Genomic DNA, 27,149 nt, shown 5'->3' with positions numbered 1-27,149 from the left:
TGCCCTTCTTGTAGATGGGCATCACACTGGCTAACCTCCGGTCTGTTGGGAGCTCTCCAGTTTGCCAGGACTGCTGATAGAACTATGGACAGTGGCTTGTCAAGCTCCTCTGCTGGCTCCCTCAGTACCCTTGGGTGGATCCCATCTGGCCCCATAGACCTGTGTGTGTCTAAGTGGAGCAACAGGTCCCTAACTGTTTCCTTCTGGACTGTAGGGCCTTCATTCTTCTCCTCCTCATCCCTGTCTTTCAGCTCATGGGGCTGAACATCCAGAGGGAAGCTGGTCTTGCTAGTAAAGACCGAGGCAAAGAAAGCATTGAGCACCTCAGCCTTTTCTTCACCCTTTGTGGCAATGTTCCCTCCCACATCCAATGAAGGATGCAAGATTATCCTCGTCCCTCCTTTTGTTTCTAATGTATTTATAAAAACTTTTTTTTTAAAAAATCTTTTATGGCAGTAGCCAGCCTGAGTCTTAGCTGGGCTTTCACCTCTCTAATCTTCACCCTACATAATCTTGTGACATCCTTACAGTCCTCCTGAGTTGCCTGCCCCCTATTCCAAAGGTGGAAAACTCTCCTTTTTTCCCTGACTTCCAGCCAAAGCTCTCTGTTTAGCCAGGCTGGTCTTCTCGCGCACTGGCTTGTCTTTTGGCACATGGGTACGGCCTGCTCCTGCACCTTTAAGACTTCCTTCTTGACCTTCCTGGACCCCTTGGCTCTTCAGAAGCAGCTCCTAAGGGACTCTGTTGAGCAGGCTTTTAAACAGGCCAAAGTCAGCTCTCTGGATGTCCAAGGTAGCGGTTCTGCTGACCCCACTCCTTACTTCTCCAATAATTGAAAACTCTATCATCTTGTGATTGCTATTCCCATGACATCCTCTGACCACCACAGCACCCACCAGTCCTTCCCAGTTTGTAAACAGCAGGTCCAGCAAATCCATCTCCCTGGGCTGGATCACTGACCAGCTGTGTCAGGAAGCTATCTTCCACACACTCCAGAACCTCGTAGACTGTTTCCTCCCTGCTCTGTTGTATTTCCAGCAGACATCTGGTATGTTGAAGTCCCCAATAAAAACAAGAGCTAGTGATCTTGAGACTTCTCCCAGCTGCTTGTACCATGTTTCATCTGCCTCTTCATCCTGGTTGGGTGATCTAGAACAGAATCCCACCAGGATATCCACCTTGTTGATGCTCCCCTTGGTTCTTACCCATACACACTCCAGCCTCCTGTTACTGTCATTCAGCTCTAGGCAGCCAAAACTCCCTGGCATACAGAGCTACCCCGCCGGCTCTCCTTCCTTGCCTATCCCTTCTGGAGAGTTTGTAGCCATCCACCGCAGCACTCCAGTCACCTGAGTTATCTCACCATGTTTCCGTGATGGAGACTATGTCATAGTTTTCATGCTGCACGATGGCTTCCAGCTCCTCCTTTCTGTTGCCCATGCTTCAGGCATTGGTGTAGACGCATTTCAGCTGCATCAGTGATGTCGCCTCCAACACTGGCATGCTGCCCCCAGGCTTATCTCTAAGGAGCTTGGTTTTATTTCCTTCCCTCTTTAAAGCTCTCTTGATGAGCTCTGCTAACCCCTGACCCAAAATCCTTTTTACCCTTGGAGACAGCCGAACCCCAGCTGTTGCCACTAGGCCTGGTGCCGTGTAAACTGACCCATGATCAAAAACCCCAAAATTCAGCCACTGACACCAGACCCAGAGCCAGGTAGTGATCTGTGTGACCTTCTGATTATATGCCCCGTTGCTCCCTGCCACCAGCAGGATAGAAGAAAACACTGCCTGAGCTCAGGATCACCTTTAACCTGTTGCCCCAAGGCACTGAGGTCTCTTTTGATTGCCCTCAGTCTTCTTGTCATTTGGACTTCACCGTTGCCCACTTGGAAGAGCAGTAACGGGCAGTAATCAGAGGGTTGTATGAGACAAGAGAGTTTTCTGGTAACATCCCTCACCCAGGCCCCAGGGAGGCAGCAGGCTTCCGTGTGGGTTGGGTCCGGTCGGCATACTGGGTCCCTGTTCATCTCAAGGTGAAGTCACCGATGACAACCACCTTTCTTTTTTTCCTAGCAGAGCTGGTCACGATGTGATGGGGTGATGGACTCTCCCTAGGCAACTCCTCCAACCTCAACGGGCTTTCATCCACATTGTTATTTTCCTGGCCCTCAGGTTCCAGAGCCCACATGCCTATTGTATGAGGGTACCTGTGGAGGTGAAGAGGTTGGGGGTGATTTGCCTGCTCTCCCAAGCAGGGACCTGTTTCCACTCCTCCCTGTCACTTAGGACCCCTCCATCTGCCTCGTTTGTGACAAGAGTGCTGTGCTGGTTCATATTCACCTAGCACCTACTGTAACCTTGGGACCTTTTTCAGCAAGGCTGCTGATCAGGCCACTTGGTTTCCAGCCTTTGCAGATGCAAGAGGTTATTCTTCCCTGCGTGCACCATGCTGCACTTTGATGTGTTGAACTTCATGATGTTTGTTTGCCCAGTCCTCAAATTTATGGCCAAGTCCCTTTGGACTGAAGCTTTGCCTTTGGTCATGTCAGACGTTTCTAATCTAGTACCCTAGAAGAATCCAGAAAAATTACAGCCAAGTTTCTGCTCTGATTTCTTCTCTTGGGGAACATTTCTCTCTCCATTAACTATAGAGGGAACAACAGAAGACTTACAAGGTTGGCTTTTGGGGGTCTTCCCTGCAAAGAGACTTTAGCTGTCAGAAGTTAGAGCAGTGGGAGATACAGAGAGACTACAATTGCCTTCTCTTTTACCCTGCTGTGCAGCGCCCATCTGAATGGAACCTGAGCTTTTTTGTTCACTGATGTTTTTCTGCTTTGTGTCTATTTCTGTCTTCCAGATACTGTGTTTCATCTTTAACAGTTATGGCACCCATTAAGCAGAGAGCAGTCTTATGACTGAACGAGCTTCGCTGGCCGTTAGCCTCTTTATGCAACCTGAAGTTAATGTTCAGACTGTTGATACATTAATAGTTGTTCGGTATAAAATGTTGGCTTGTCTTCATACCTTTTTTCCTCTACTAAGGTTCCATTATTTGTAAGCACAGTAACTTCTGGCCAGTTACCCTGTGTTGTGTTTTCCTTGTTAACCTTCCTGCTAACATCCTATTAACTACAGATACTCCCAATTTTTCTCAGATTTTTGTCAGACCTCCCACTTTAATATTTTAGACAATAAAATCCCAATGGACATGTTTCTGTGCATATTCTTTCCTTTTTCGTAGCTTCTCTCAAGAGATATCTGCCTTCTGCTACTGACCATGCAGATATTACTTGGGTGTATTTAGCTTCTGCAGTGGTTTTCAACTTCCCACCCTGCCTCCCACCCCCACCCCCCAGCCAATTTGAAAGATTCTTAGTGGTCTACAGTGGAAATGCAGGTTCCCATGTGATAACTGATGTCCTGCGCTAGTAATGTGGTGGGTTTGGTTTTTACTTCTCTAATTGTTTTGGTGGTACCTCTTAGAAGTCATACAAAGGTTTACAGACCTCAAGATGAAAACAGCTGTTTTGTTTTACATGATAGGAAAATGGAAAAGGAGTATTCTTAGGCTGTTGCTTACAGTTGAGAAAACAGTATGTGCTACGTTGCGATAAGTATATCTGATATATTTTGTCTAGTGTTGCCTACAGGACTCGCAGCAAAACATGTTTTTGACTCCCATTGTTCCCTGGGGGATAAAGGTCTATTAAGCAAAACCAATTTTTGAGAACCACAAAAATCTTTCACTTTGATACAGCTCTTCAACCAAAACGTGCAGTATGAAATCCACATACCTCGTTCTATCCTTTCTCCTACAAATCGAATACGTCCTGTCTCAGCCCAGACTTGGACTAGGTTAAAGGAAAAATATTTTAACAGGGAAAGAGATGTACTACAACTAAAAAGGATAGCAGCAAAAAGGCACTAGGCTGATCAGTGACTGGCTTGCTCTCTCTCAGCAGTACCGATTTCTCTTTTCAGCCACTAACCATCCTGGATGCAGCCATATGAAAAGCCCACTGCTGAGGGGGAGTGAGTGTGACATTCTCTTCAGTGGGACTCAGAGCTAAATTAGCGCAGTCCTCCTCCCCCATTTCTTCCTTCATGGACTGCAGTGCTGTGGCTGTATTAATGAGGCACCAGCTTCATACAGTATGTCTTTCTAGTGCCAAAGTTCAACAGAAGTTTGGTAAGGCTGTCTGCAAATGTGTAGTTTTCTACAATTACAGGTTATATTTTTTTAAAAAAAGATTGCTTCATTCATTCTACAGTGCATCATCCTTGTTCCTTTCCTTTCTTTGTGGTAAGCATTAAAGGATGACCCATTTTGTATAGAGAGATGCCTAGGCTTGTCATTTTGGTGTTGTCCATCCTGTTACAGCCATCGGTGAGTTTACCCAAGTCAGAGGACATCTCTGGTGATGTTAGTCATAACTAGCTGTCATGGATATGGTGGGTTGCTGTATTCATAGCAAGTGAACTTACAGACAATAACCCTGTTTCTTGCATTATTTCCCACTGCGACACGTGGGGGTGTGTATGAAGGATGACCCAGAACAGCGGTTCAGAATGGTCTCTGCATTGGTGGTAGCTGGATGGCTGGGCAGCACTTCTCTGCTCTTCAGCTAAAATAAGTCCTTCCTTCACACTTCTTTTCAAAGGAAACCACCTGTAGTTTTATCATGTTTTCTCTTTCAACTCCAAGATCCTGATTTTGTGTGGCACTATGGCTAGACAATAAGGAGAGTGCAAGGAATGCATTCATGGACAGTTATGAAAAAGCGTGTCTCGAAAGTGCTTGTTTCTAACTGCCATAAGCTGCAGGTTGGCTGATGGTTGAGAGATGGATAATTGCATTCCTTTTTAAATGACACACTTTAGAAGTGGTGTGGATTTCCCTTTTTTTAGTCAGTCACATGTCCTGATCCATCAATGTGTTTCAGTTCTTTTTAAGCTTGGATGAGGTTTTGAAATAAATAAAATTGGCATACGCTTCAACACTGTCCTCAAGCAGAAGTTCTTTCCAACGTCCAGACCCTAACTTTTAAAAAAGCAGTTCTTTCTAGAATAATTTCAGGCATTCAGTATTCCCACGTGCATTCAGCTGACATGCCTTGTGGTAGACACCCAAAACTTGCAGTGTGCATGATGTGGAAAATGATAGCTGCACTCTCGGATTTGTCCCCCCTGGCCCCCAGCCCTGTGCCTTAGCTTTGATCCCACCTCCAGCCCTTGAAACCCATGTGTGCGAGCCATAGGAAGGGCAAATCAATGTGGGTAACCATGCTGGTGATTTAAGCGCTGAAGCTGATAGAAGAGCAGAAGCAGAGAAGTGCACTGAGGAGAACAGTTTTTAAGTACTTAATTATAGAGTGCCTGAAGAAGGCTGGATGCTTTCTGGAGTACGGATCAAGTGTCTTCTCCTCTGATACGATTAGGCCACTTTGGCTACTTGTGTCAAGTCCCTTCCAGACATGCTAGCACTTGGATTCCTCCCACTCCCCAGAGGACTGTAATTAAGAAGTTACTGCCTCCCAAGTGTGCAATTATGTTCTCTTAAACCCAATAAGAAGCCCTTAGTCTGAAACATCCCGTTTCCTGCATTAGCGTTCTTCTGATAGGTAGGTACCCCACCACGCTTTGGTAAGCTGCCGAGGCTGTTTTATCCTCTGGACAATTTGCTGAATGTGAAGAGTGTTAAGAAAGGGATCAAGAAGAAGATATAAAGTAGGTAAAATAAAAAAAAAACACCTGTGTAAGTGCACTTGATAAGTACTTTTAAAATAAAAACTTATGTAAAAGTCTCAGTATCGGTAAAGTTTGCCAGAAATGAGGAAGGATAAACTTCCCAGGACTGCAAGTTTTGGTTTTGCTGCTTGTTTTTATTTTTTTAACTCTTCTTAAAAAATGGTGGTTTTAAAATAAAATAGGTTGGAAGGAAACTATCCAAAGAGAGTCTCTGTGCTGGTGGCAAGAATAAAATTCAAAGACTTACTACCCCTTAAAAGCCTCTTGCTTAGACTAACCAAACACTCAGTTATGTCAGTCCCAATTTTAAGCTTCTATGAAGGCAAGACTCATTTTGTGAAAATTGTGTACGCAGGGCAGTAATATGGTCTGCTTGAAAACTGGTTTTAGGCAGTAACCTTGACTATCCCACCATGCTAATGTTACTGTAGCATATGACAAATAATTATATTTCTCTTGTTTAAGGCATTGCAGAAATAGAAATAAAACAATTCCTAGGCATGATCTTCCAGCGCAGTCACAAAATTTTGAGCTAAGCCTTCCTTGTTGCCATGCACGCCTTCGTGCTGTGCTCTGGGTGGGCATGGAGACCGTTTTATTCCCTCCCTCACTGTGCCAGCCTTTAGGCTTTCAAACATGCTTCCTCCCGGCTTCCCTTGTTTAGACTAAAGAATTGAATTTCTTTGATATTTCTGCTTAGGCTATGTTTTCTAGCTCTTTGATTTTTTTTCCCTGTTCTTTTCTGAGCACTTTTCAATATGTCCCTGACCCTCTTAAAGTGTTCAGAAATGGACAGTGCTCTGGGTGATGCCTTGTTAGTGCCCAGCTGAGCAGAAGGATGTGTTTTTTTCTAAATGCTTTGTTATATTCTTGTTTTATGTGTTACAGTATATTTTTTTTTCTTCAGTAGCATGGCATTGCTGACTCACGTCCAGCTTGTGATCCCTTGAGTCCTTCTCTGCAGAGTTCCTGGCAGCCCTGCTTTATGCAGGTGATATTCCTACCTAAATGTAGTGCTTGGGAATTCACTAAGGACAATGGCTATCTCTTTTTAAATGGGCTATATCTCCATTTTACCACAAATACTCTTGATTTTGGGTTTACTTGTCAGAGTTGGGCCACAACCCAGAATGCATTCACCAGACAAAAGTAACTGTCTATGCTTGGCTTGTAGTTCCAGAAAAGGACTTGAAGCTCAGCAGATATTAACACCATAAGACCTTCAGGGAAGTTTTTAAAAAAATAAAGGTAGGAATATTCTAAGTAAACCAGGGAGTATATAGTTTTAAAAGTAAAGTTCATTGCCTGATGTCTTTAAGTAGTAACCTTTCTCAGTTCTACAAGTCATAGCAAGTTTCAGGTAAGTTGAATGCAAACAGTTAGGCTGGTTCCATGCCAAGGATTAATGGCAGTTAATCCTTGCAAACAAAAGGTAAACTATGGAAAAATTAAACACACACAGTAACAAAACTTTTAGTAGGTGATTCTAATAAATTGTGAATTAGCTGATGAACATAAGGTGTCAAATGCAATGCTACAAAGTATGCAATACAACCTTCACTACTTGATGTTCCAAAAAAGACTTTCATAATCACTACTGCTTTCTGCCAGCATCTTAGTCCAGGGTGGTGACATGCCTAAGCTATGCAATCACTTATAAGAACTAACCTGGAAACATGTAGAAGTACTGCAGTTATGCCAGCTGTTTTTAACAGGGAAAAGTGATACGGGCACGATATCCTAGACTACTGTTTCTTCAAAGTGTGTTAATATCCTGAGCACTGTTCATTTAGAGCACTGGGAGCAAGACATGAAAATAACAGCATTATCTGGGTTGCAGACACTGCCTTCAAAATGTAAGATTAACATTAAACTATAAACTTTTTGTGGGGTATCCCTCCAGTTCTGTTACCCATAGCATTAGTTGACAGCTGTGTTTGAGAGGAATGGATGACCTGTCATTGCAAATAGCATATTTTAGTTCTGCGTGTCTGTGAGAACAGGGAGCACTACATTATTTATACTAGTAGTTTGGCTATTAGTTAATTAAAAACATCTGGTCAAACCGGCATCTCTATTTCTATGCATGCAGCAGAATACAGTATCTATTCTGCATGGTGTTGGTTTTCATGGGGCTTTCTATTTCCTACAAAATGTTTCTGTTACTGTTGATAATAGCTTCATTTAACTTGAATGTCCCTGTATGGAGGAAAAGAATCTGGTTTTGTGTAACAGAAGGTAAAAAAATCTAATTTAGGCAAATATTGTAAAGTGTTGTTGAATATATTGAAAAAACATCCCACACCTAAAATGACAAATGTTTGTATAGGACATATCAGCACTCTGCTGTCATAATGCAATATGTTGTATGACATTATTGAATCTCCAGGTTTGCTAGTGAAGAATGAAAAGAAAAATAGAATTGCTACTTCATACCTTAGAGATGAATGTAATCATCATGAAATTCATTCAGGTGACGATGCCTAAAACTATCCACGTTTTCCACTGTAAGATGTGGTTTTTGCCTTCTTGTATCTTTGGAAAAAAAAAAACCAAACAAATGCAAAACAGAATTGTCAAGCTAATTTTATGCCCCAGGATGAATTGTAGTGGGATGAACTAAGATGGCTGGGTTGTTTTAGAGAAGGAGGCTAAGGAAAAGATGCATGATTTTGTTGCTATTAAAATCTTTACAGCAGCTTGACCATGAAAAAGTTAAAAACTTTGGGAGAGGGGAGATGGGAAATCACAGCAAGGGAGAAGACTCGTGGTCATCCCACTTTAAAGGACCTGCCCTCATGGGAAAGCTCTCTGAGCAGACTAGTGTGGGGAGAAAAGCTGGTGGAGAGGAGACAGGCTGGATATGACTGGTTGTTAGTGCTCACTTTCCAAAGCTGGGAAGCAATCCCTGTTCCCACCTGTGACACCCAATGGCAAAACATGTGCCCATCTTCTGCTAGTGGTCAGCCAAAAAACATCTGCAACGTTCAAAAAGACAAAGCAAAAGAAGCAGCGCTTTCTACTGCTCTGTTAGCTTGGAGAAAGAAGCTGCCAGTAATGATCCCGTGGTAGTAACCCTGCGTGTCATGGTAATGATATATGATGGATGTTCCTGGGGCTCTCCATTGTGGTGTTTTTAAAAGGCAGAAGTTTCTGCGCAAGAACTGTATTGAGAGAAAACACCAGGTGTATGGTTGATTGTGCAACCTTAAGATGGTGCTCAGGGTAGAAGTCGGAATTCTATAGAGAAAGGAGTAGTTGTGTGTCAGCCTTCTGCTTGCTTTTGTTACCAAATCAAAGGGTATGTAATGAAAGAGAAATGAAAATAAAGACTTCAAGATTAGACATTTGCCTTTGGACCTTAAAATGAGTTTTAGCCTTCTTTTTGTCCTAATATTGCTTATGAACTCTCTGAAGTCAGGTAAGTAAAGCTCTTGTCTCTCTGTGTAGTCCTCAGTGCTTGACTTGAGAGCCTGTCTCTGATTTGCAGAAGTGAGAAGCTGCTTTGAAAAGCTGACACCTGGGAGGTGTATCCTCTAAGTAAAAACACAAGTGCTGTGCATTGCTAAAACCTCTGGCAACTCCGGCTATGCTCTTCCTAAGCTGGGATCCTGCAGTTAGTAGATACTGGTGAGTGTCTTCTTTCTGTCTTCAGAATCAGAACAATGCTGCAAGTCCACAGGGGGCTGGGGCAGAGGCTTCAGAAGAGGTCTGCAGTGATGAACCCCGCTGAAAAAGACCATGAGGGACTCTAATGTGCAGTGGGGGGAGAAGTGTAAACTGGAAAAAATAATAGGATATGTCTGTTCAGTAGGCATGGTCTCTTTGAGACCAGGAATTGTAGCAGGGGCCCACGGGAAAAATCACCAAGCAGAGTCCGAGGGAAGACTGTATGAAGAAGCCAGCGTGCAAAGGAGCTGAATGCAAGTTGTATGACAGTTTTAAACTTGTTGTTTTTCTACCTTTTGATTGTAAGAGAAAAAAAGTGAAAAAAATTATGTGTTGGTGTAGAGTTTATAGGGTGCTTTGGGGCATGCAGGGCTTGCAGGGTCTTTGTTGTACGCTCTGCATGTACGTGTGTGCATATGAACCAAGAGGCTGCTTGTCTTCCCAAATAAGCCTAAAAATGTTGCTTGTTTACCCAGTGCATTTCTCTAATGTCTTCATTTTTCTGGTACAGCAGCAAACCCCAATTATACAAAAAGCTACTGTCCTAAAATTAGAAAGACTGTAATTCACAAGAAATATTTGCAGTTTCGATGTATTTCCTTTGGTATCTGCCCTTTTGGTGTTTACAGTTGTTTATTTTACATTTCTAGGCAACAGAAGCCTACTTTATTCAATAATTTAAGTACGTATATATATATACGAATAAATGAAGTCGTCCTTCAGTGTGTCACTTTTAATCTGGAGATCAGTCTGAAGATACTATTACTTACTTTGCATCTAGAAATATGTCTGGTAATTTGTCTAAACTCCTTGAATACTATTTCTTACAGTTACACTTATTTAAGGAAATTTATGGTTTAAATTGCAACCACTGTATGTAAAATGTGTTTCTTAAAAGTCTCCTTTTTTAATAATTTACATGTATAAATATTAATATCTCATTTTATGACATTGCTGTTGGTTTATTTAGGATCCTGGAAAAAAACCCAACTAATTAGATTCAGAAAGAACAGCTATTATTGTTATTTAACTAGCACACTGCTATTTTTAAGTTATATTGAATATTATCTGAGATAATAAATTATCCTATTTAATTCTATCTTACCCACAGGCCTGACGGACTGCTGTTTGACTTTGTCCCCATCAGCTATCAGACGCAGGGGGCGGGATTTCCTCTAAACTTCGTGTTGCAGCCCTAGCTGCCTTTCCCAAATTCTGATCCCAATGTACAAGGTATAAAAGCAGCCTCTGTTACTCTTCTGGTTGTAGGAGACCTAGAAAAACCTTTGGGAGGCTGTGGACTGTTATGCCTCATGAAGCCTCTCCTGTCGCTTTCCCCTTTCCCTTTTTGTCCTAAGGATAAGTTGCCCTTGCACTGTGACTGTGTTGTCTTTTTGCCTCCTGTTTTACCCCAGAGCTCTGATCCTCTTATTATCAATACTGTGCGTGACTAAAATTGACTCCTTTACAGAACAAGCTGATTTCTAACAGCACAAACCCAAAAATCAGAGCCTGGAGGGTTTTATGCCTAAGCCTGCTGCAAACCAGCAGTAATGACACAAGGCAGCACCACCTCTGTCCCCTTCCAAGAGCAGCCTTCGTACATTCAAATTCTTGCACCCTCACACCATAGCACAGTCATGTAATACAAGTGTTGTGGTATGAAATCGTTACTCTGGTGGGCTAGGACATGGTTTTTCATTCTTAGCTTTCACCTCAAAAAATGCGGGATAAGAATAATGTATGATAACTATGTCCTGGTGCAACAAGGGCTACTAGCCGGGGGGAGAATATCAGAGGCTAAATCAAAGATTGTTTTGTCCCTGGGTCCTGGCTCCAGCATTGTCCACTATAAAAAACTGGCGAAGAAATGGACCCTGCAGGTGCTGAGCCTGCGCCGTTAGCGCTGCCTGCGGTCAGTACGCTGGGCCTCCATGGGGCACGCGCAGCAGGCCGGCCTGGGCTCAGGCTTGGGGAGCTTGTGACTTCGGCTCTTGTGCTGACCATGAAACTACGAGTAAAATGAGTTGCTGTGATGAATTGTGCCTTCCTAGAGCATCATCTCATTCCAGCTATTGTCCTGTAAGCAACTGTCGGTGTGGCTACAGTTATGTCTTTCTCAGCCCTGCCCAACACAGGGGTGGTAAGAACTACGGAGCAGAAAACTGTCCCAAGTGAACGCCTATGGAAAAGGGTACAAATGAAGTACAGGTAGCACTTCCCTCAGGAACTTTCCCGGTCCACCGTATTTTCTCCTGACCTTTCAGGAACTCCTTGGCCATGCATTGATTTACCATAGATTTTTTTCCACAAATTTAGGTAGTTATTGTCAAATTCTGTGTTTGCTCCAGAGCATGCAAGGTCTGAGCAGCATGCATACAAGACCATCTACATCAGCTGGTTTGGTGGCCAGGTCTCTTGCTGGTGTGCTACACAGAGATAATGTCAATGTAGCTTCAGGTGCCTATTCTACAATTGTAATGTTTTCTTTTTCTAGATGAAGATTAAATTCCAGATGGCTGCTCCTTCAGTGTAGAAATTATGTATGCCTCTGTAGGAATATCTTCAACTGGAGTGGAAATTCCTGCTTTCCCTTCGGTGGCTTCCATGTTAATTTGCACATTGGCCTCTGCTGGCAATTTTTAACTGATGTGCTACACTTCCTATCCCTTTTGGCTTCTTACATGCTGCTCAACATTGTCTTGCCATGCCTGCTTTTACACTCTTACTGATGCACTTGGTTTGGTAAAGGAGTAACCACAGGGCACGCAAGGTCAAAACTGTTACTGCTCCAAATGAAAAACAGAATTTCAAATCAAGGAGGAGATTAACTTTGTGATACTGTCCTGTGAAAAGCAACACTAACTGTTTTTCAGCAATAAAAATCAGCTATATAACTGTAAGAAGTAAGAAAATAATTATCACAGAGAGATATTAATAACAGCACTTCTGAAATGTGCATGCATTTGGACCGATGTTTAAAGTGTGTTTCAAATTTATCTTAATTGCAGCTCTAAACTTAAAAGATGATGAAAATAGTATTACTTTTTAGTAAGAGTGGGTGGTGTTATCTATTAACATAAGTTTGAAGTCACACAGTAACATTTAAAGTCTATTTATAAGTGAAAGACTAACAAGCAGGTGAGTGAATACAGGTCAGAGAGGGGGATTAAAGAGAATGGGAATAATAACACCTCTGGCTTCATGGGCTGGTAAGACACCACTGCCGCGGGGGAAAAGGATCAGAAAAATAACCCTGTGTCTAAGTAAACTGTGGATTCTTGCAGCAGAACACAATACCAAACATTATGACTGTGCTTTGCAGAGCTGTGCGCTTCCTGAGCAGCTTTGTGTTTCCTCCCAGAGGCAGGCATAAGGTACTTATTATTCAAATAGCTACCACTTATCCTCAATAATGCTTTCAAGGCATACCTGACTGAACTGTAAAAAACCCATCTGGTCAAGTGCTGGTTTAATACGCACAGACACTGGCTTGCAAACCACTGTAGATTGTTTTCATAAACTACAATTTAACAGTCAAGATTTAATTAAGAAATACATCAGAGCCTTTGGAATAAATGGGATAGTCAGGGGTGCTGGACAAGTGGGCTGTGTGACATGGAAAGGGCTGGAAAATCTATGCACTGACAGTTGTTTTCCCAACAGTAAACAAGGGCAGGATTGCTGAAAAAAGTCACCAAACCCCAGAACATCCACCTTACACATATATGCACATGACAGTTTTAATGATAGTTTTACATAGTTCTCATCACTGTCAGCCACATTATGTAGTTGGGTTTTGATTTTATCAATCTGCATATTGCAGTCCAGAAAATCCTGGGAAAAGGACACATTTTATGGCACTATAAAATCATCACTTTCCTGTACATTTTTCTGGTATTTTACAAAGATTATTGCATTCCCTGAAAATATGTAAGAGGTTTAATTTGAAATAAGATGTGTTCTTTCCTGTAAAAGCAAGCTGTCCAGCAGGCAGCAGGAGACAAAGAGAATGTTTAATTTTAAATTGTAGTGATTTAAAGTAATATTTGTATAAAGGTGCACATACATATAAATATTATTTTAAACAACCCTGAAAACTACTAAAGCTGAAACAAATGTCAGTTTTATATAAAATTTAGAAATACTGCAGCTTGAAGGACAGCTAGACATCCTTCATGGACACAAACTTTAGGAAAAAATTCTTCACTGAAAGGGTGGTCAAGCATTGGAAGAGGCTGCCCAGAGAGGTGGTGGGATCACCATCCCTGGAGGTGTTTAAAACCCATGTAGATGCTGTGCTTAGGGGCATGGTTTAGAGGTTGGCTTGGCAGTCCTGGGTTAATGGTTGGACCTGATGATCTTAAAGGTCTCTCCCAACCTAAACAGGTCTATGATTCTATGAAACTAATGTAAATTAATCAATGTTTCTGCTGTAAACATCATGTGTTAAAACTAATCCGTATTTACTGTATTATCTCTGAATGCAATAAGGACAGTGCATTATCCTTTTCAGTAATGCAAAGCTAATGTTGGCTGTCAAAAGGCTGGAGTCAAAGACCTATAAAACAGTATCTTCTCTGAATGAAATCTAAAGGGATGTTTTAATTTGTTTCTGTTCCATTACTTCTGAATAAATTGTTTTGAAGCAGATAATGAATTCATGTAAATGCTAGTCTGATCTGATCCTAAAATTTCTAAAACCTTTCTTAAGAAAGCTCTTTTTTGTTATTTTTAGAGTATAACCATACAGGTTGGTTTTTTTAGTATTAAAATGCCTGTGTGAAGGATTTCATAGAACAAACCAAGAGTTTTCAAAATTCAAGTTACCCTAAGTAAAATTGATTTAGTTGTGAAAGACTTGTTTAGAATCTTAAATATGTATTTTATGTATAATTTTCAGGGCTGCAATTGTATTGGCTTGTCCCAGATGTTTATCACAGGGGAGGAGAATCCTAAACATGGATAAAGTTTACGCATTTTAGTTTCCACTACTAATGTGATGATTTGAAGGTAAGTCATTTAATTTAGAACTGTTCAGAGATGAAATGTGCAAGCAAAATCTTCTGTAGTTTTTACACTCGGTGTAATGCATATTCAGTTTATGAGGCCACAAGCAACTCATTTTTCCTTTAGTTATGCAAGATAAATTACAGAGAAGCTCCACTGAAAGCAGTGGAAGTACCTGCAAGCACATTTTTAATGACAAGGGGCATGCCCTATTACAGACTTCATGAAACACTGGCTATGAATTTAATAAAACTGCAGCTTTCATTGCCACAGGATGCTGAAAGAGTATACAGCAACAATGGATTGAAAACAGATGGTGGCAAATTCATGGATAAAGATCCAACATTGTTATTGAACATGATGACTGTACGTGTAACTTGCATCTCAGGAATGTCTAAGCCTTTTTAAGCAGGACTGTCCTGATGTGACCGTGTTTAGAGGCTATCACAAAGGTCTGACCCAGTACCAGCACATTTTTTGCACCTTACTGAAAAAGGCCCTGTGTATTGACGTGGAAGATCTTATTTCTGTTTGTTCGTAGCAGTGAAATGTAAAGGACTTGAACAATGTTCTCTTTAGTGTGTTGGGATTCTTGTATTCAAGCTGGAAAGCTTTTACCAGATGGTTAATTGATTGAAAGAATGCTTCTAGCCCTGGAGAACCAGGCTGAAGAGTTTTCTTTATCTCATGGATCTGTTCTGCAACAACCAAATGGTGCAGCTTGGGCGGGTGAAGGACTGAATCCTGCAGCACTGTCTTAATTATGAAAATGAAAAGCATCGTTGCAGTCGAGAACTTGGGAGTGTCACCTGCAAGTTGTAGTCACACAACTGTGACAAAAGTAGCAGCTTCTCATTGAGCGATGGTTTCTGTGTGCGTGCTGCGGTGAGCCAGAGGCCTCAGCCATTTCTGTCCATCAGCAGCATCATTTGTTTCCCTTGCTTCAGCTTTAAGCTTTGCCTTTCTCCAGTTGGCAATAAGTGAGAGCGGCGCTGTACCGGAGCTCATACCACACTGAGGTATAAAAGTTGGCACTTGGCATGAGTCATTTTGTGTGTGCATCTCATGAGTGACTAATTGAATGATACAAGAGTCAGTAAGGTAGCCCAGCACTTCGGAGTACAAAAAGCCTCTAGTCAGCTTGATTCCCTTAGGTTTTCCTCTACATGCCTTGACTTTTCTTTTCATAGTTAGATCCTTAAGATAAGCTAAGGAACATGGATACTTCCCTATTTCCCCCAGAATTATGATTTTCCCTTCTGTAGGATAAACTGCTGAACTAGTTGCCAGCTTTTTCTAGCACTGAAGTATCTAAGATACCAAGAAATATTCTTCCAAGATTTTGCAGATCAGAAGGCTAATTTGTTTGAAACAGGCGTGGCTATACTCTGCGCGGCTGCTGGGCTGTGCACCTTTGTGTTTGCAGCACAAGTGACTGCAATCCAGCCACCCAGAACCAGCAACAGCAGCAAGGCACCAAACCCCCAAACCCAAACTCTCACGTGGCCTTGCTCTCCTCTTCTAGAGGCTGCAAACAAAACGTAGAGAGCACAGGGCTCCTTCAAATCCACGCAAGGTTGGGTTTTTTTTCTTCTCTCTGCTTTCCGATAGGGACAGAAGCTGGTCAAAGTCCAAAGCTGCCATTCTTGATGGAAAAATGTTATTCCTATCTCCTTTTTTTTTTTTTTGTCTTTTTTTGATTGTCTTTCAAAACCTAGGCAGGATATATCATACGCAAGGACTACTATTTAATTTTCTCCAGGGACAATTTGCTAACAACTTGAAAAAAAATTCCTCTTTCCTGTGCATCCCTCCTATCTCTGGTCAGTCTGTCATTGCAACTGGAAAAATCCTTTGGAACTGCTAGTGTGGAAGGCCGAGGGAAAGCTGGAAAAGTTAGAAAACAAGTATCACCTTGGGAACTGAAGTCCAATGGTGATCGTCAGGGGGCTGAAGTCAGGCAAAAAAAGAGAAACCACTCAAACAGGGACAGGGATTTTGCACGTGGGGTTTTAATGGTGCTTATCATAGCAGCGACCACTGGTATTTTCTGGTAGTGCCGTTTGATGCAAACGCCGGCTGGAAGCACAGCTCGCTGTCAGCAAAGGGGGCTGCGCGTGCTGAAGGGAGGTGGGTCGTAGTCATGCTGTTCTCGAAGGGTTTGAAGCCACGCTACTTACCGGGCTTCAAGTCACGATGTACGACCCAAGGGCAGCTGGGTACAGGAACATATGCATGTTACGTATAGAACAAAGCAGTTGCTTGTGGAAATATTTTTAGGGAAGTTTGTAACTGAAGGTGCATTTGATGCAAGGCAGATGTAAACTCTTAAATCCCTACATACGCGGACTTCAATAGCTTGGTGGAACTTCAGTTTCTGAAGGACTTTAAACTGTTACAATTTGCCTAGCTAAGCTGGACCATAAATATTCTCAAAACTCGTTTCTCCCAAGCTTTCATTTTTCCTATTTATGCTGAAAGCTCTTCAGCAAATGAACTACTTACTATTGTATGTTTGTTCAGTACAAGATGGGTTTCTAGGCACTACTGCAATAACATAATTATGAACAAATAATCACTCCAGGGTAATTCTATACAGACCTTCATATTCATGCTTTTGTACCTTAGATACAGTCACCATATATGTTCAGCAATTAATTAAGCTACTGGTTACAGTCACTGAGATACAGGGGCATACCGAGGGTCTGATCCTGTCTGTATACAACACGTCTGTAGGCTCCAAGTCATGCAGCTGTTTTATCCTTTTGAAACAAATTCCAAGTGCCAAACGTTGGCGCTTATGTTTGTGTGTCTTAAAGGCATCTAGGGAGAACAAGAAAAAAGTCCAGAAACAGCAACATCTCTGTGTTTATGAGCAAGAGCAGCAATCTCTCGTCTTGCCCTTTCTTCTTACGGGTCAGTTCAACATCCATCTTCCTGAGCAGCATCTCAGCATCTGGCCATCAGTATTGTCGCAAAATGGTCACTTTCTTTTATTTTAATTACCTGCCTGAATCCACACCAGGTTTCTTAGCTGCTTCCTTATTTTATGTAATGAATCAGTGCAATAACTGCTAATTATTAAAGTATAGAAGTCATTTTATGAAGACAGTGATCAAGATAACTGAAGACATGAAGTTCAAATATGGGTTTAATGCCTCCTCCTGGTCAAACATAGCAGTTTTGTACTTTAGGGTTGCCTTTTTGTAAGATGCAATAACAAAATGCAAACTGCTTAATGATTCATTTTTTCTTAATTATATTTAAACAGGTAATTTCTGATTTTGTTTTGTTCTTCCTATCCTGCTGCTAGTGGTTTAGATGCAGTTAAAGGGATAATGTGTGTGTTTGTCCAGCTTAGTAGTATATGTATTTGTAATTTTAAAACTAATCCTGTTCCAAAGTGAAGGAAATACTATACTTGTAACTGACCTTGGAGAACTGGACATTTATTTGCCTGGTCAAGTAAATAGCAAGTCCCTTTGTGATCTTAGTGAGCACAGAATTAAATCTACATTTCCAGCTTGGTGCAGGGATAGGCAGAGATCTGATTAAGACTGTGCGAAAATTTCCATTCCAAAGCCCTGCTTTCAGGGCTGTTTCCTCTCCTGTTCTCTACTCTCTAGGCTAACCTTCATCAGCTGGTTGACATTTTCAGTCTGCCTTGGGTTATTTTTTTTTAAGGGCAGGAAAAGAAGGAAGAAACATTTGCAGGAAAAATGTTAGAAAATTTTCCAGGAGCAATTTTTCTAGAGGCAGACATAGAAAAGTTAAGTTGTTTGGCCAATGTAAACCATCTGTGAATATTTTTCTTCACTGAGAAATTCTAGCAGACCTTTATGACCTTGGTATTTGACAGGGGATGACCTTCCTGGTGAACCACATGACCATGATATCTTTGTGGAAGCTTAATTAAATTTGAGTTACTACAAAAAACAATAAAAAATTACAGTGTGTACAGGCTTAGTACAGACTTTATAGATTTTTTTTGACAACTAAATTCTGCAAAGAATACCAGTGCGAAGTTCCTGTTTACTCATAGGAAAAATTCAAGGCAATGTAGTTCTATCTGATTTCCAGGATATCAGCAGTCTCTCAGGTGCTCCATCATCTTCAGCATGTCAGCACTCTCACTGAAGTATCCTGCTTTCTCAAACAATTCTTTATTGGCAGATTAATCTTTACCAACTCCTCTGGGTTACAGCCATAACAAGGAATCCTGTATTTAGAATAAGTAATATTTTCAACTGGCTGCCTTGCATTTTTCCTCTACAGAGATATTGATCTTTCTTTCCAAGGACCTGAAAGATCCCAGGGGAGAAATTTCTAGTGATAAACTCAATGAAAAACCAACACACTCTTTCAGGACAATACTTAAATGCAAACTTTGATTTTTATGGGTTATAGCCCTTAGCTGTTATGAGAGACTGGGCTTACAACAACTGAGAGCTTTTTAAAAACTCTGCAGCAAGGACTCTTAAAGCATACAACAGCCATCACCCAGAAAAGCCCATGGAAATTGCTACTTATGAAAGTAAAGTTTAACATTTTTTCTTGAACAGAACATGCTGCCTGTTCCCCTGCACCTGGGAGATTGCAAAAGGTATTTGCATATGTTGATATACTCCACGAATTTAAACGTTGTCGTGTCGCGTCCATCCCGCACACACACCCACACCCCCCCCTTTACTATGTTTCTGTTAAACCAACATTCTTCCTGGAGGTATCCACTCCTATTAAATGAGAAAGTTTCATGCACCTGTTTACATAAAGGGAAATGCAACTCTCCAGTTTTCTAAATTTCCCAGTTCCTGTTCTTGGGATCCATCTCACCTGCTTTTAGGTGTCTGCCTAAGGCAAAAGCAACATGATGCTTTGATCTGTGCTAGACAGGTGCCCTTTGGCACCTTAGGCACTCGTTATGGGCAAAGGAGCGAGGTAAATATTGGGGTGAGATTGCGCTGATCTGTTTAGACCAGATGACTGGCACCTTACGAGTGGCTGTTTCTTTCCTTTACTGCCGAAGGAAGCTGGAATGTTTGGTTCAGGTACAGATGTCTGTCTTTGGTCAGGTGAATCTGACCCTACATTTGCAGGTACTAAGTATTCACAATTTGACTGAGATCAATAAGGGATGTGTGATAATTTTCTGCTGGGAAATTTACGGTTTTGAGGTAGTCAGCAGGAATAGATTCTACTACAGCATCATCCTGATGTTTAGTATCCTAAGAATCCCACATTTTGGAAAGGGAAAGAGATGTCTCTTCTCTGAAGTAGACTGCAGTGCAACAGGAAAAAAACAAAACCCAACTTTATTACTGTATCTTAGATCCTGAATAAAATCCCAAATTTGAGCATTTATCTGCTGAGCCTTTGAAAAGAGAATCTACTGAGCTTTGCTGTACCAACCTTGTCTGCAATAACAGAGCTTAGTTTAATTCAACTAAACATGCTCGGGTGATGACAATGTGGTGTTCAAAACAGGACACAAACTTGGCAGACATATGGTAGTTACCACCATTTTTAGAAACACGTTTTAAAACTCTGAACAATTGGCCTCCCGATTATTATAAATGTATGTATTTTACTGAAATAGCAGTAACTTGCCTTCCCTTCGCTGTGGTGTAAATGACCCCATTCATTTGGAGCTAAAATTGTCCTCCCTGGAGTACACTGACTTCAGTAGAATTATAACTTGCATGATTTCAGCTGATAGAGTCTACTGCAGCTATAACCTAAAGAAGTAGTGTATTTCTTGCAGTATATGATAAAAGAAGCACTTGGCAAAGGTCAGCTTTTCAGATGTCTTGTAGAAATGTCATTAAGTACGGTCTTCTGATAGGTCTTCTTCTGCCTCACTGTCTGCACCAAGTGTCTGGAATTCCTGATAGAAGTGCAACATCTCACTGACTTTGTTAACTTCAAGTTAGAATGTTCCAGTATAATTAAAATAACCTCAAAGTCAAATTTAGCAGGTAGGAGTTTTGCTAAAATTCTTTGAATGAACTCTATTGTATGAAAGTAAGACAATTTTTAAATTATTGGTCCTTCTGAATGTGGCTAAGACTGCTAAGATTTGAGGGAATGTCAGAGAAAATCCTAAATATTTGAACAAAGAGCCCTGCTAAAGCTATTATTTTATATTAACGGGAAAAAATAGTATGCCAAAATGAAACCCTTCTGCAAGCAAGGCCTATCTGCATTTCAGTTTTGCATTTTAAATCCTAGCTTTTGTCTACTGTGATAACTCCTTGTTAAGCTGTCAAAAGACTGGGTCAGTGCGTGTGTTAACGGAGTGCAGGTACAGTGATCAGAGAAGAAACCATATGGCCAAAAGGTTGGAATGAGCTCTAGTTCAGTGCTGAGGAAAAACATATACCTACCAGCATTGTTGCTGTCTACAGACTCCAGAAATTGTTTTATCTGAGCCATCTACAACTAGGGAAATGCTAATATTTACATGGTGACTTTCTGTATGGACATCTATATGTCTTTCAGTTAACAGATTGCTGTGAAACAAAAAGATGGACAGCAGGCAAATAACTGTGGTCAAATGCAAATATCAGGAAAAAAAAATCTGCATATTAGATATAAACTGTTACACAGTGAGATGGTAAGCTAACGTCTCTGTCTTGCTGGAGGTGCTTGTACAGGGAAGCTAAGTACTCCATGACCTTGAGGTTTCAGAGCTTACCTGCCCTCCTTACATAGGCAGTAATATGTGAGCTTGTTAGGCTGGCGCTTTAAATCTGCATTGTATTCCCCTTTGGGAAGGACTAAGGTACCAGAGAGTCTTCTTGCAGATTTCCAGAAGATTTTGTTAGCCCAAATGATTTTCTGGCTTCATACACACACATTTAGGATGCATTATCCTGGACCCCAGCTTACAGAGATCACGGCAACCTCTGCGGTATTGCAAAGGCCTCTGGATCGAGGTGGCTGTCAGGAGATTGAGCAGTAAAGAACATACCAGCTCTGAAGAGCTAAGGGTTGAGTTACATGGAGCACTGCAAGGGTTAAACTCCATGGCATATTCTCAGCTGACCATATAGATGGACTGGTATGGTGAATTTGTTGATCAGCATGAGCCTGCGGGATGCTTTAACCACCATCTGGTAAACTTCAGGGTTTTCAGTACACTCCCATCAGTTGTGTTGTATTGAGCTGAGAAAATAAACCTTGAAAGATCCAAAATGAAAAGTAACCCCAAATATAATTCGGATAGCCTAGTGTCTGGTGTGTGTCCCAGTGAAGGCATTAGTTAGCATGTGTTCTTACGGACTGCCCTTAGCCTAGGAGATACTGAGCACCCTGTATGGTCACAAAGAAGAAAAAGTTGGGAGTACATTCCAAAACAAATAGATGGTAAATATTTACGTGGATTACAGAAGAGGAAGTGGCACAATATAAGCTTACCAGTTGTTGGAAGACACTAGAGCTTAACGTATTGGAGAGAAGTTGCAAGAATAGCTTGTCCTCTTGGAATACTGCTGGGGCCATGTATTCCAAGTTCAGGGGCTTCACAAGCTAACTGCTGTCCACTGAACTAGCTTCAGTCTCCAATTATTGAGGTGTAAGAAATATATGAAGAGCCTACAAATATGCTGGTAATTTAAATGATAAATGCTGATAAGTACTTTTCTCCTTCCTGCCTAAGCTTTACTCAAAGCCTTCCATTAAAATATATAATTGAGTATCTAGACAGTTGCATTTTGATTTGCATCTATTGCCAAAACAATATATCTTTCAGGTAAGACTTTCATGCATTACTTTTAATAATAATGATTTAAATTAAAAGACTGCTTCCATCAGAATAATGAAGCAAGATAGCCAAGAAAATAGCTATGTGCCTGAGCACAGAAATTCATTAAAGTAAGAAAAAATCTATGAAACGGTGATGACAATGAGAAAAGTATCAAGCCTCAGTGTCGACAATACTGAAAGCAGAGGCTGCATTTAGGACTTACTGCATGGGAGGGACTGTTTCCTCTTTTCAGAGATCTTTCTCCTTTCTTAAATTCTGAGAAATCAAAGAAAATGTTGTCAGCTCCATTACTTTTACATTGCCAGAGGCACACGGGATTTTACTAGCACAAAAAAGGTGCCTGACGGTGCTATAAGGAATAATCCTTTATTTTACTTATGTGTCGGTATTAATGATTTCCCTTCTTCCAATACTAAGAAACATATGATTACTTAATAAGGAAAAACACAACCTGAATTGAAGAAGGCAATTCAATGTAATCAAGATACTCCACTTTCTAATTTCCCTCCTGGTCTCAATTTACCTATCTTTATCTTACAAATAAGTTGTCCTTATAAAGCCTTTTTTAAAAAAAGAAATATTTGAACAAGTGCTCTTCATTAAAATATTTGTGCCTTCCCCAGAATATAAGGAACTCACATAGCAAGTGCTAATGAGACACGAGCTTGCCTTTCAAGTGTGTTCCCTTTTCCTCCTGTGTTTATTTCTTTTCTTCAGCCAGGCAAGGCAATAGTTAATAAAAAGTGACACTAACATAGCAGTAGTACCTGTCTGGTACTTCTCTGCATCCCTACCTGTCTGCCGAGCTGCGCTGCTGCTCTTGACAGGCTGTGGGGAGTCGAGAACACAGAAGGTTTACAGGAGGAGCTGACACTCCGCATACATCCAACCTGAGACAAATTTTATAAACCTGATATGTGGCTCCATTGACTCCCGTGACTATGCAAAGGCAAAAAGGTTCTGCCTGGGACAAAACAAGCCTTTGCTGCTGGAGCACAGGTTATATGAAAGTGCTTTATACGACACAAGCTGTTACAAAGCATTCGGTGCACTAAAGTGTGCTGTCAAGACCTGTTTTCTTTAAACTGCCAGTCTGTCATTGCCTTTTGGAAACTAGCATACAGCCAGCAAACTCATTTCCATCAAAAAAAAAGGAAGAAAGCCCTGTTTATACTTCCATTTCCTCCTACCAGGTAATGTCTCTCTAAGTTTCACCACAGGTGAACTAATTCTAGTACAATTAACGAACAGCCAAGACTTCTCTTGTACTAGACACAAAACCATAAATAGTGAGAAAGAAAGAAAGGAAGTAGGTTTAAAAAATGCTATGAGAAAAAGAAAGAGAAGCTTTCAAACCAAACATTGCCCACAGCTGAATCTGCTCCTCCTTTTCCATATCATGGGCAGAGGCACTAACCCCCTACCCACAGCTGGGTCAGACGCTGCTGGCTTTCATGGCTAAACCCAGTGCAGACCAGGGCATCCCTTTCGTGCAGCCTAGCACCCAATATACAGGCTAATACTCTGTTGGAGGCAGAGGGCATCATCTACCTTGCTGTTTTCCTGAAGACTTGACAGTTGTTCTGCCTTGCTGCTTGAGTCTTGTTGCAGTTACACAATGAATTTCTGATTTACGATGCATTCTGTAACTTCCTTTTAAAAAGCTAAATTAGGCAGCAATGGGGTGAGGTTGCAGATCAGAAGAGCTCCCGTTTAGTTTCTATTTCCAGAAATTGGGTCATTCATCCTCTCATTTGGTAGGTGGAGGATTTCCTGGCCAAGGTAAATTCCAACGTACAAGTTTGGGAACTTGGTCTTTCCTTATGCGTTCTTCAAGGCAACAGGGAGGGCTTGTAAAGGCTGAAATGGGTTTGTATTCCAACCTATATTTCACTAAAATCTGTATGTTTCACTAAGATCACCATGAATCAATTAGGTGACTTTATTTTTGTGATTAATTTTTTTTTTGTCAATTTTACAGTTGCCCAGTGACACTTTTTAATTGTTCTGTTACTATAAGCACAGCAACCTTGTCTTTGCCTCTCTCTCTGTAAGGGTTTTAAAGTACACTGTCGGATCTTTCAGTCACCCAGAGTTTGGACCCAATCCTGAGATGGCAGGATTGTGTTTCTAGAACTTGTGTAGATATAGATGAGGGTAAGAAGTGCTGGACATGTGTAAAGATCAGCCTTGAGGGTCTGTTTCTTCCTCTAGCACAAAAGTAATGAGATTGAATACCCCAGGAAGAGTATCTGAATGTCACCTGGTGGCACATCGCTCTGCTCCCTCTCAGTACGTGCAATTTTCAGGTCCACTTAGGAGCAATCATTCTTCATGTACATTTCTCAGGCAATTGACTGCTGAAGATTTTGTTTCTTGTTACTTTATTATCCAGACATCTCAATGTTAAATTACTATCTTGTCTCTTTATACTGTTGAGGGAAGTTTTACCCTTCTGTTTTTAAATATTTTTGTATTCAAACCAGTTGTAAGTGCTTTATGAAATGTTACAATTAAGCTGTGGTATTTGAATCACTATTGGAAAGAAGGATTTGGGGGTTTCATCTTTGGTGTTAAAAATCTACAATTATGTGCTATGGAAAAAGTAACTTTTTGCAAAACTGCACATGGCAAAACCACAAATAAAAACAAGCACACAGTGGCATGAAATGGCCACAGGCCAACAGAAATGTGAGAAAAATTTTCTCACAAAATATTTTTGTGATGAGCTAACATCAAAAGATTTTAGGTTCAGCTTGGCACTGAGAAATCTGGTTAAGCAAAGTAATGAGTGCTGCTGTGCTTTTCATCTTCAAAATGTCTTACAAAGGTTAAGTCTTTAAAATATATCTGTGAAATGAAGCGTTATATTGCCAACATTGTTTTTTTCCCCTCAGTTGAAGTGGATGTTGAGTGTTTAAGTGTCCAAGGCCACAGAGAAGGACAGACCTAGGACTGCAGACTAAGCTTCTCTTGCAGTGCCTGAGCTCAGACTGCGCTGGACATTCTTCATTTATTCAGCCATCCCGTCCATCAGCCGCTGATCTCCTTTTCTCAGAGTGATTGTCCTCTGTGACATCTTTTCTCCAGCTGGACTGCAGCTTTCCATCGCACCGTGTGTACTTGGATTGCCCGGTTAAGCCCTCAATAACCCTGCAGGTCAACCCTCCCCTGGCTACATTTGTCTGCTCTATCACTTCGGGCTCCTCACAGTGCAGATTTTTCTCTCCTCCTGCACTATAAGGAAAGGTCAGTCTTGCAGAGCTCAGGAAAACTCTCTATTCAGTGTGCTTTGCAGAACTCCTATGGAAGACCAGACTAAATTCATTTGATCATCTTTAAATTATGTCCATCCCTCACAAATGCATGTGTGTAGTCTCTCTGTATGAGGATAGAAAGCAACTCACCATCTCCTGTGTCTGGAATAGCCTTGGAAAAGCTGTGTCTGTGCCAGGAAGCCTGGGGACCGGACTGGAAGTAGGAATTAAATCACCCTTAGTAGCACTGGATACTGCCAAAAACCTGCGAGAAAGAAAAACCGTCAATACAGACTCTGTAAGTGACAATGGAATATCTCTACTTCAGGGGAAGGAAAAAAAAAATCAGGAGGCCTAAACTGTAATTTGCAGGATCTTTTCAACTAACCGGGAATGGTTCTTTAAAAGCTTAGAGGCCAGTGTCAGGAAAACTCCACAGGGTTCACGTAAGAGCGTAGCTGGTGATGCCTGAAACTCTTTGTAATGGCTAATGGCCAGCAAAGACCTTGCAGGATTTGATGCTCCAGAAACTGGCTCCACTTGAGGTACTCAAGAAATCAAAAAAAACCTGACCTGGACTTCTCTGAAGATAAATGGTCAATAAAAGGAAAAGGAGGAGGAAGCCGGTGCTCTTTGGTGCAGCCAGTAGTTCTAGCATCTCTCGTGCTGTTAGAATCCGAGCGCACCCGCGAGGTGCTAATAGTCAACTCACACTGAGCGCAGTGGGAGTCCAGGGCACGTGGTGTTTTGCAGCATTAGGAATCATGTTACTCAGCTAAGGACATAAACATGCCAGAGTATGTGCTGTCTGAACTGCAAGGCATTGTTTCTTGCTTTATCAAAATATTAAGGTTATTTCCCCAAGCTAGCAGTGTCTCACAGTAAGCAGCTGCCTAAAGAAGAAATATCCTGCAAAAGGGTATGCGTTGTGAAAAGTCTGCACTGTGAAAAGCAGAAATAGAGCATTCTACCAAGAATAGGCTGATTTAATTTTAAATATAAAATCTTTAAATGGCTAATGTGCTTACAGTGTAGAAAATCAGATATCAAAAGCAGTTCTTGTTTCAAAGCAGAAGAGCAGTCAGTAAGAAAAATGAGCACAAAGAAGACAAAGTGACAAAAGAAAGAAGGAACGATTATTGATTTCCTGGAAAAAGGGATAAAAGCTAATGATTTTTCACACATTGTCAAATAACACAGTAATTTATTCAGAATATAATTCTACTAACATTTGACTGCGACTAGGTACCAAATGAGTTCCTACAGCACAAAGTCCTCTGGAGCAGGTTTCGGGGATGGTTACAGACTTATTTGTTGTGCCATCTCCTTGACATCACGGCCGATGGCCTGGGCTAAGGTAAGCAGTGGTGGGGTTCCTTGAGGTTGTCAGTGCAACTTTGGGAAGTCCAGGTTTCCTTATTGATGAAAGAAGGGCAATGGCCTCCCTGCCAAGGAGGCACCCAGCAAATCATGAGTTATAACATCAGTCCTGTACAAGTTGGAAAAACGTGGAAAAGTAAAAGCTCTTAGTACTTTTGTACCCATGCCACTGGTAGGTGTAAGACACTTCTGCAAAAATTAGTCTCTTTCTCAGTACAGAGCATTAACCTTCAAAATGTAGCTTATTGGCAGTAATGATAGAGTTTAAATAGTAAAATGAGTGTCCATACTCCCTCTTTCCCTGCCCTCCTTTGCAATGC

The 27,149-nt window shown here is 41.3% G+C and overlaps 1 protein-coding gene and 1 long non-coding RNA gene across 12 annotated transcripts in view; one reads left to right on the top strand and one right to left on the bottom strand.

Annotated features, from left to right (window-relative positions):
- HTR1F (5-hydroxytryptamine receptor 1F) overlaps positions 1–27,149 on the bottom strand; it is a 118,495-nt gene that overhangs the window by 41,838 nt on the left and 49,508 nt on the right. For 4 of the 5 annotated variants that reach the window (XR_008820292.1, XM_056329211.1, XM_056329212.1 and 1 more), the window contains exon 2: positions 25,600–25,714. The gene's annotated coding sequence lies outside the window, so the exon portion shown is untranslated. Of the gene's footprint in view, positions 1–18,599; positions 18,647–25,599; positions 25,715–27,149 lie in introns of those variants that run through there. The other variant, XR_008820293.1, reaches the window with a different exon arrangement.
- LOC130144929 (uncharacterized) overlaps positions 4,201–27,149 on the top strand; it is a 36,704-nt gene continuing 13,755 nt past the window's right edge. For all 7 annotated transcript variants that reach the window (XR_008820296.1, XR_008820295.1, XR_008820294.1 and 4 more), the window contains exons 1-2: positions 4,201–10,650; positions 14,321–14,430. This is a non-coding gene — a long non-coding RNA (uncharacterized LOC130144929). The remainder of the gene's footprint in view (positions 10,651–14,320; positions 14,431–27,149) is intronic.

The sequence above is a fragment of the Falco biarmicus genome, chromosome 2 (genome assembly GCF_023638135.1).
Source record: "Falco biarmicus isolate bFalBia1 chromosome 2, bFalBia1.pri, whole genome shotgun sequence".
NCBI classification, from domain to species: domain Eukaryota; kingdom Metazoa; phylum Chordata; class Aves; order Falconiformes; family Falconidae; genus Falco; species Falco biarmicus.
Note: the sequence above shows the minus strand (reverse complement) of the source record. Positions and strands in the feature narration are given on the sequence as shown.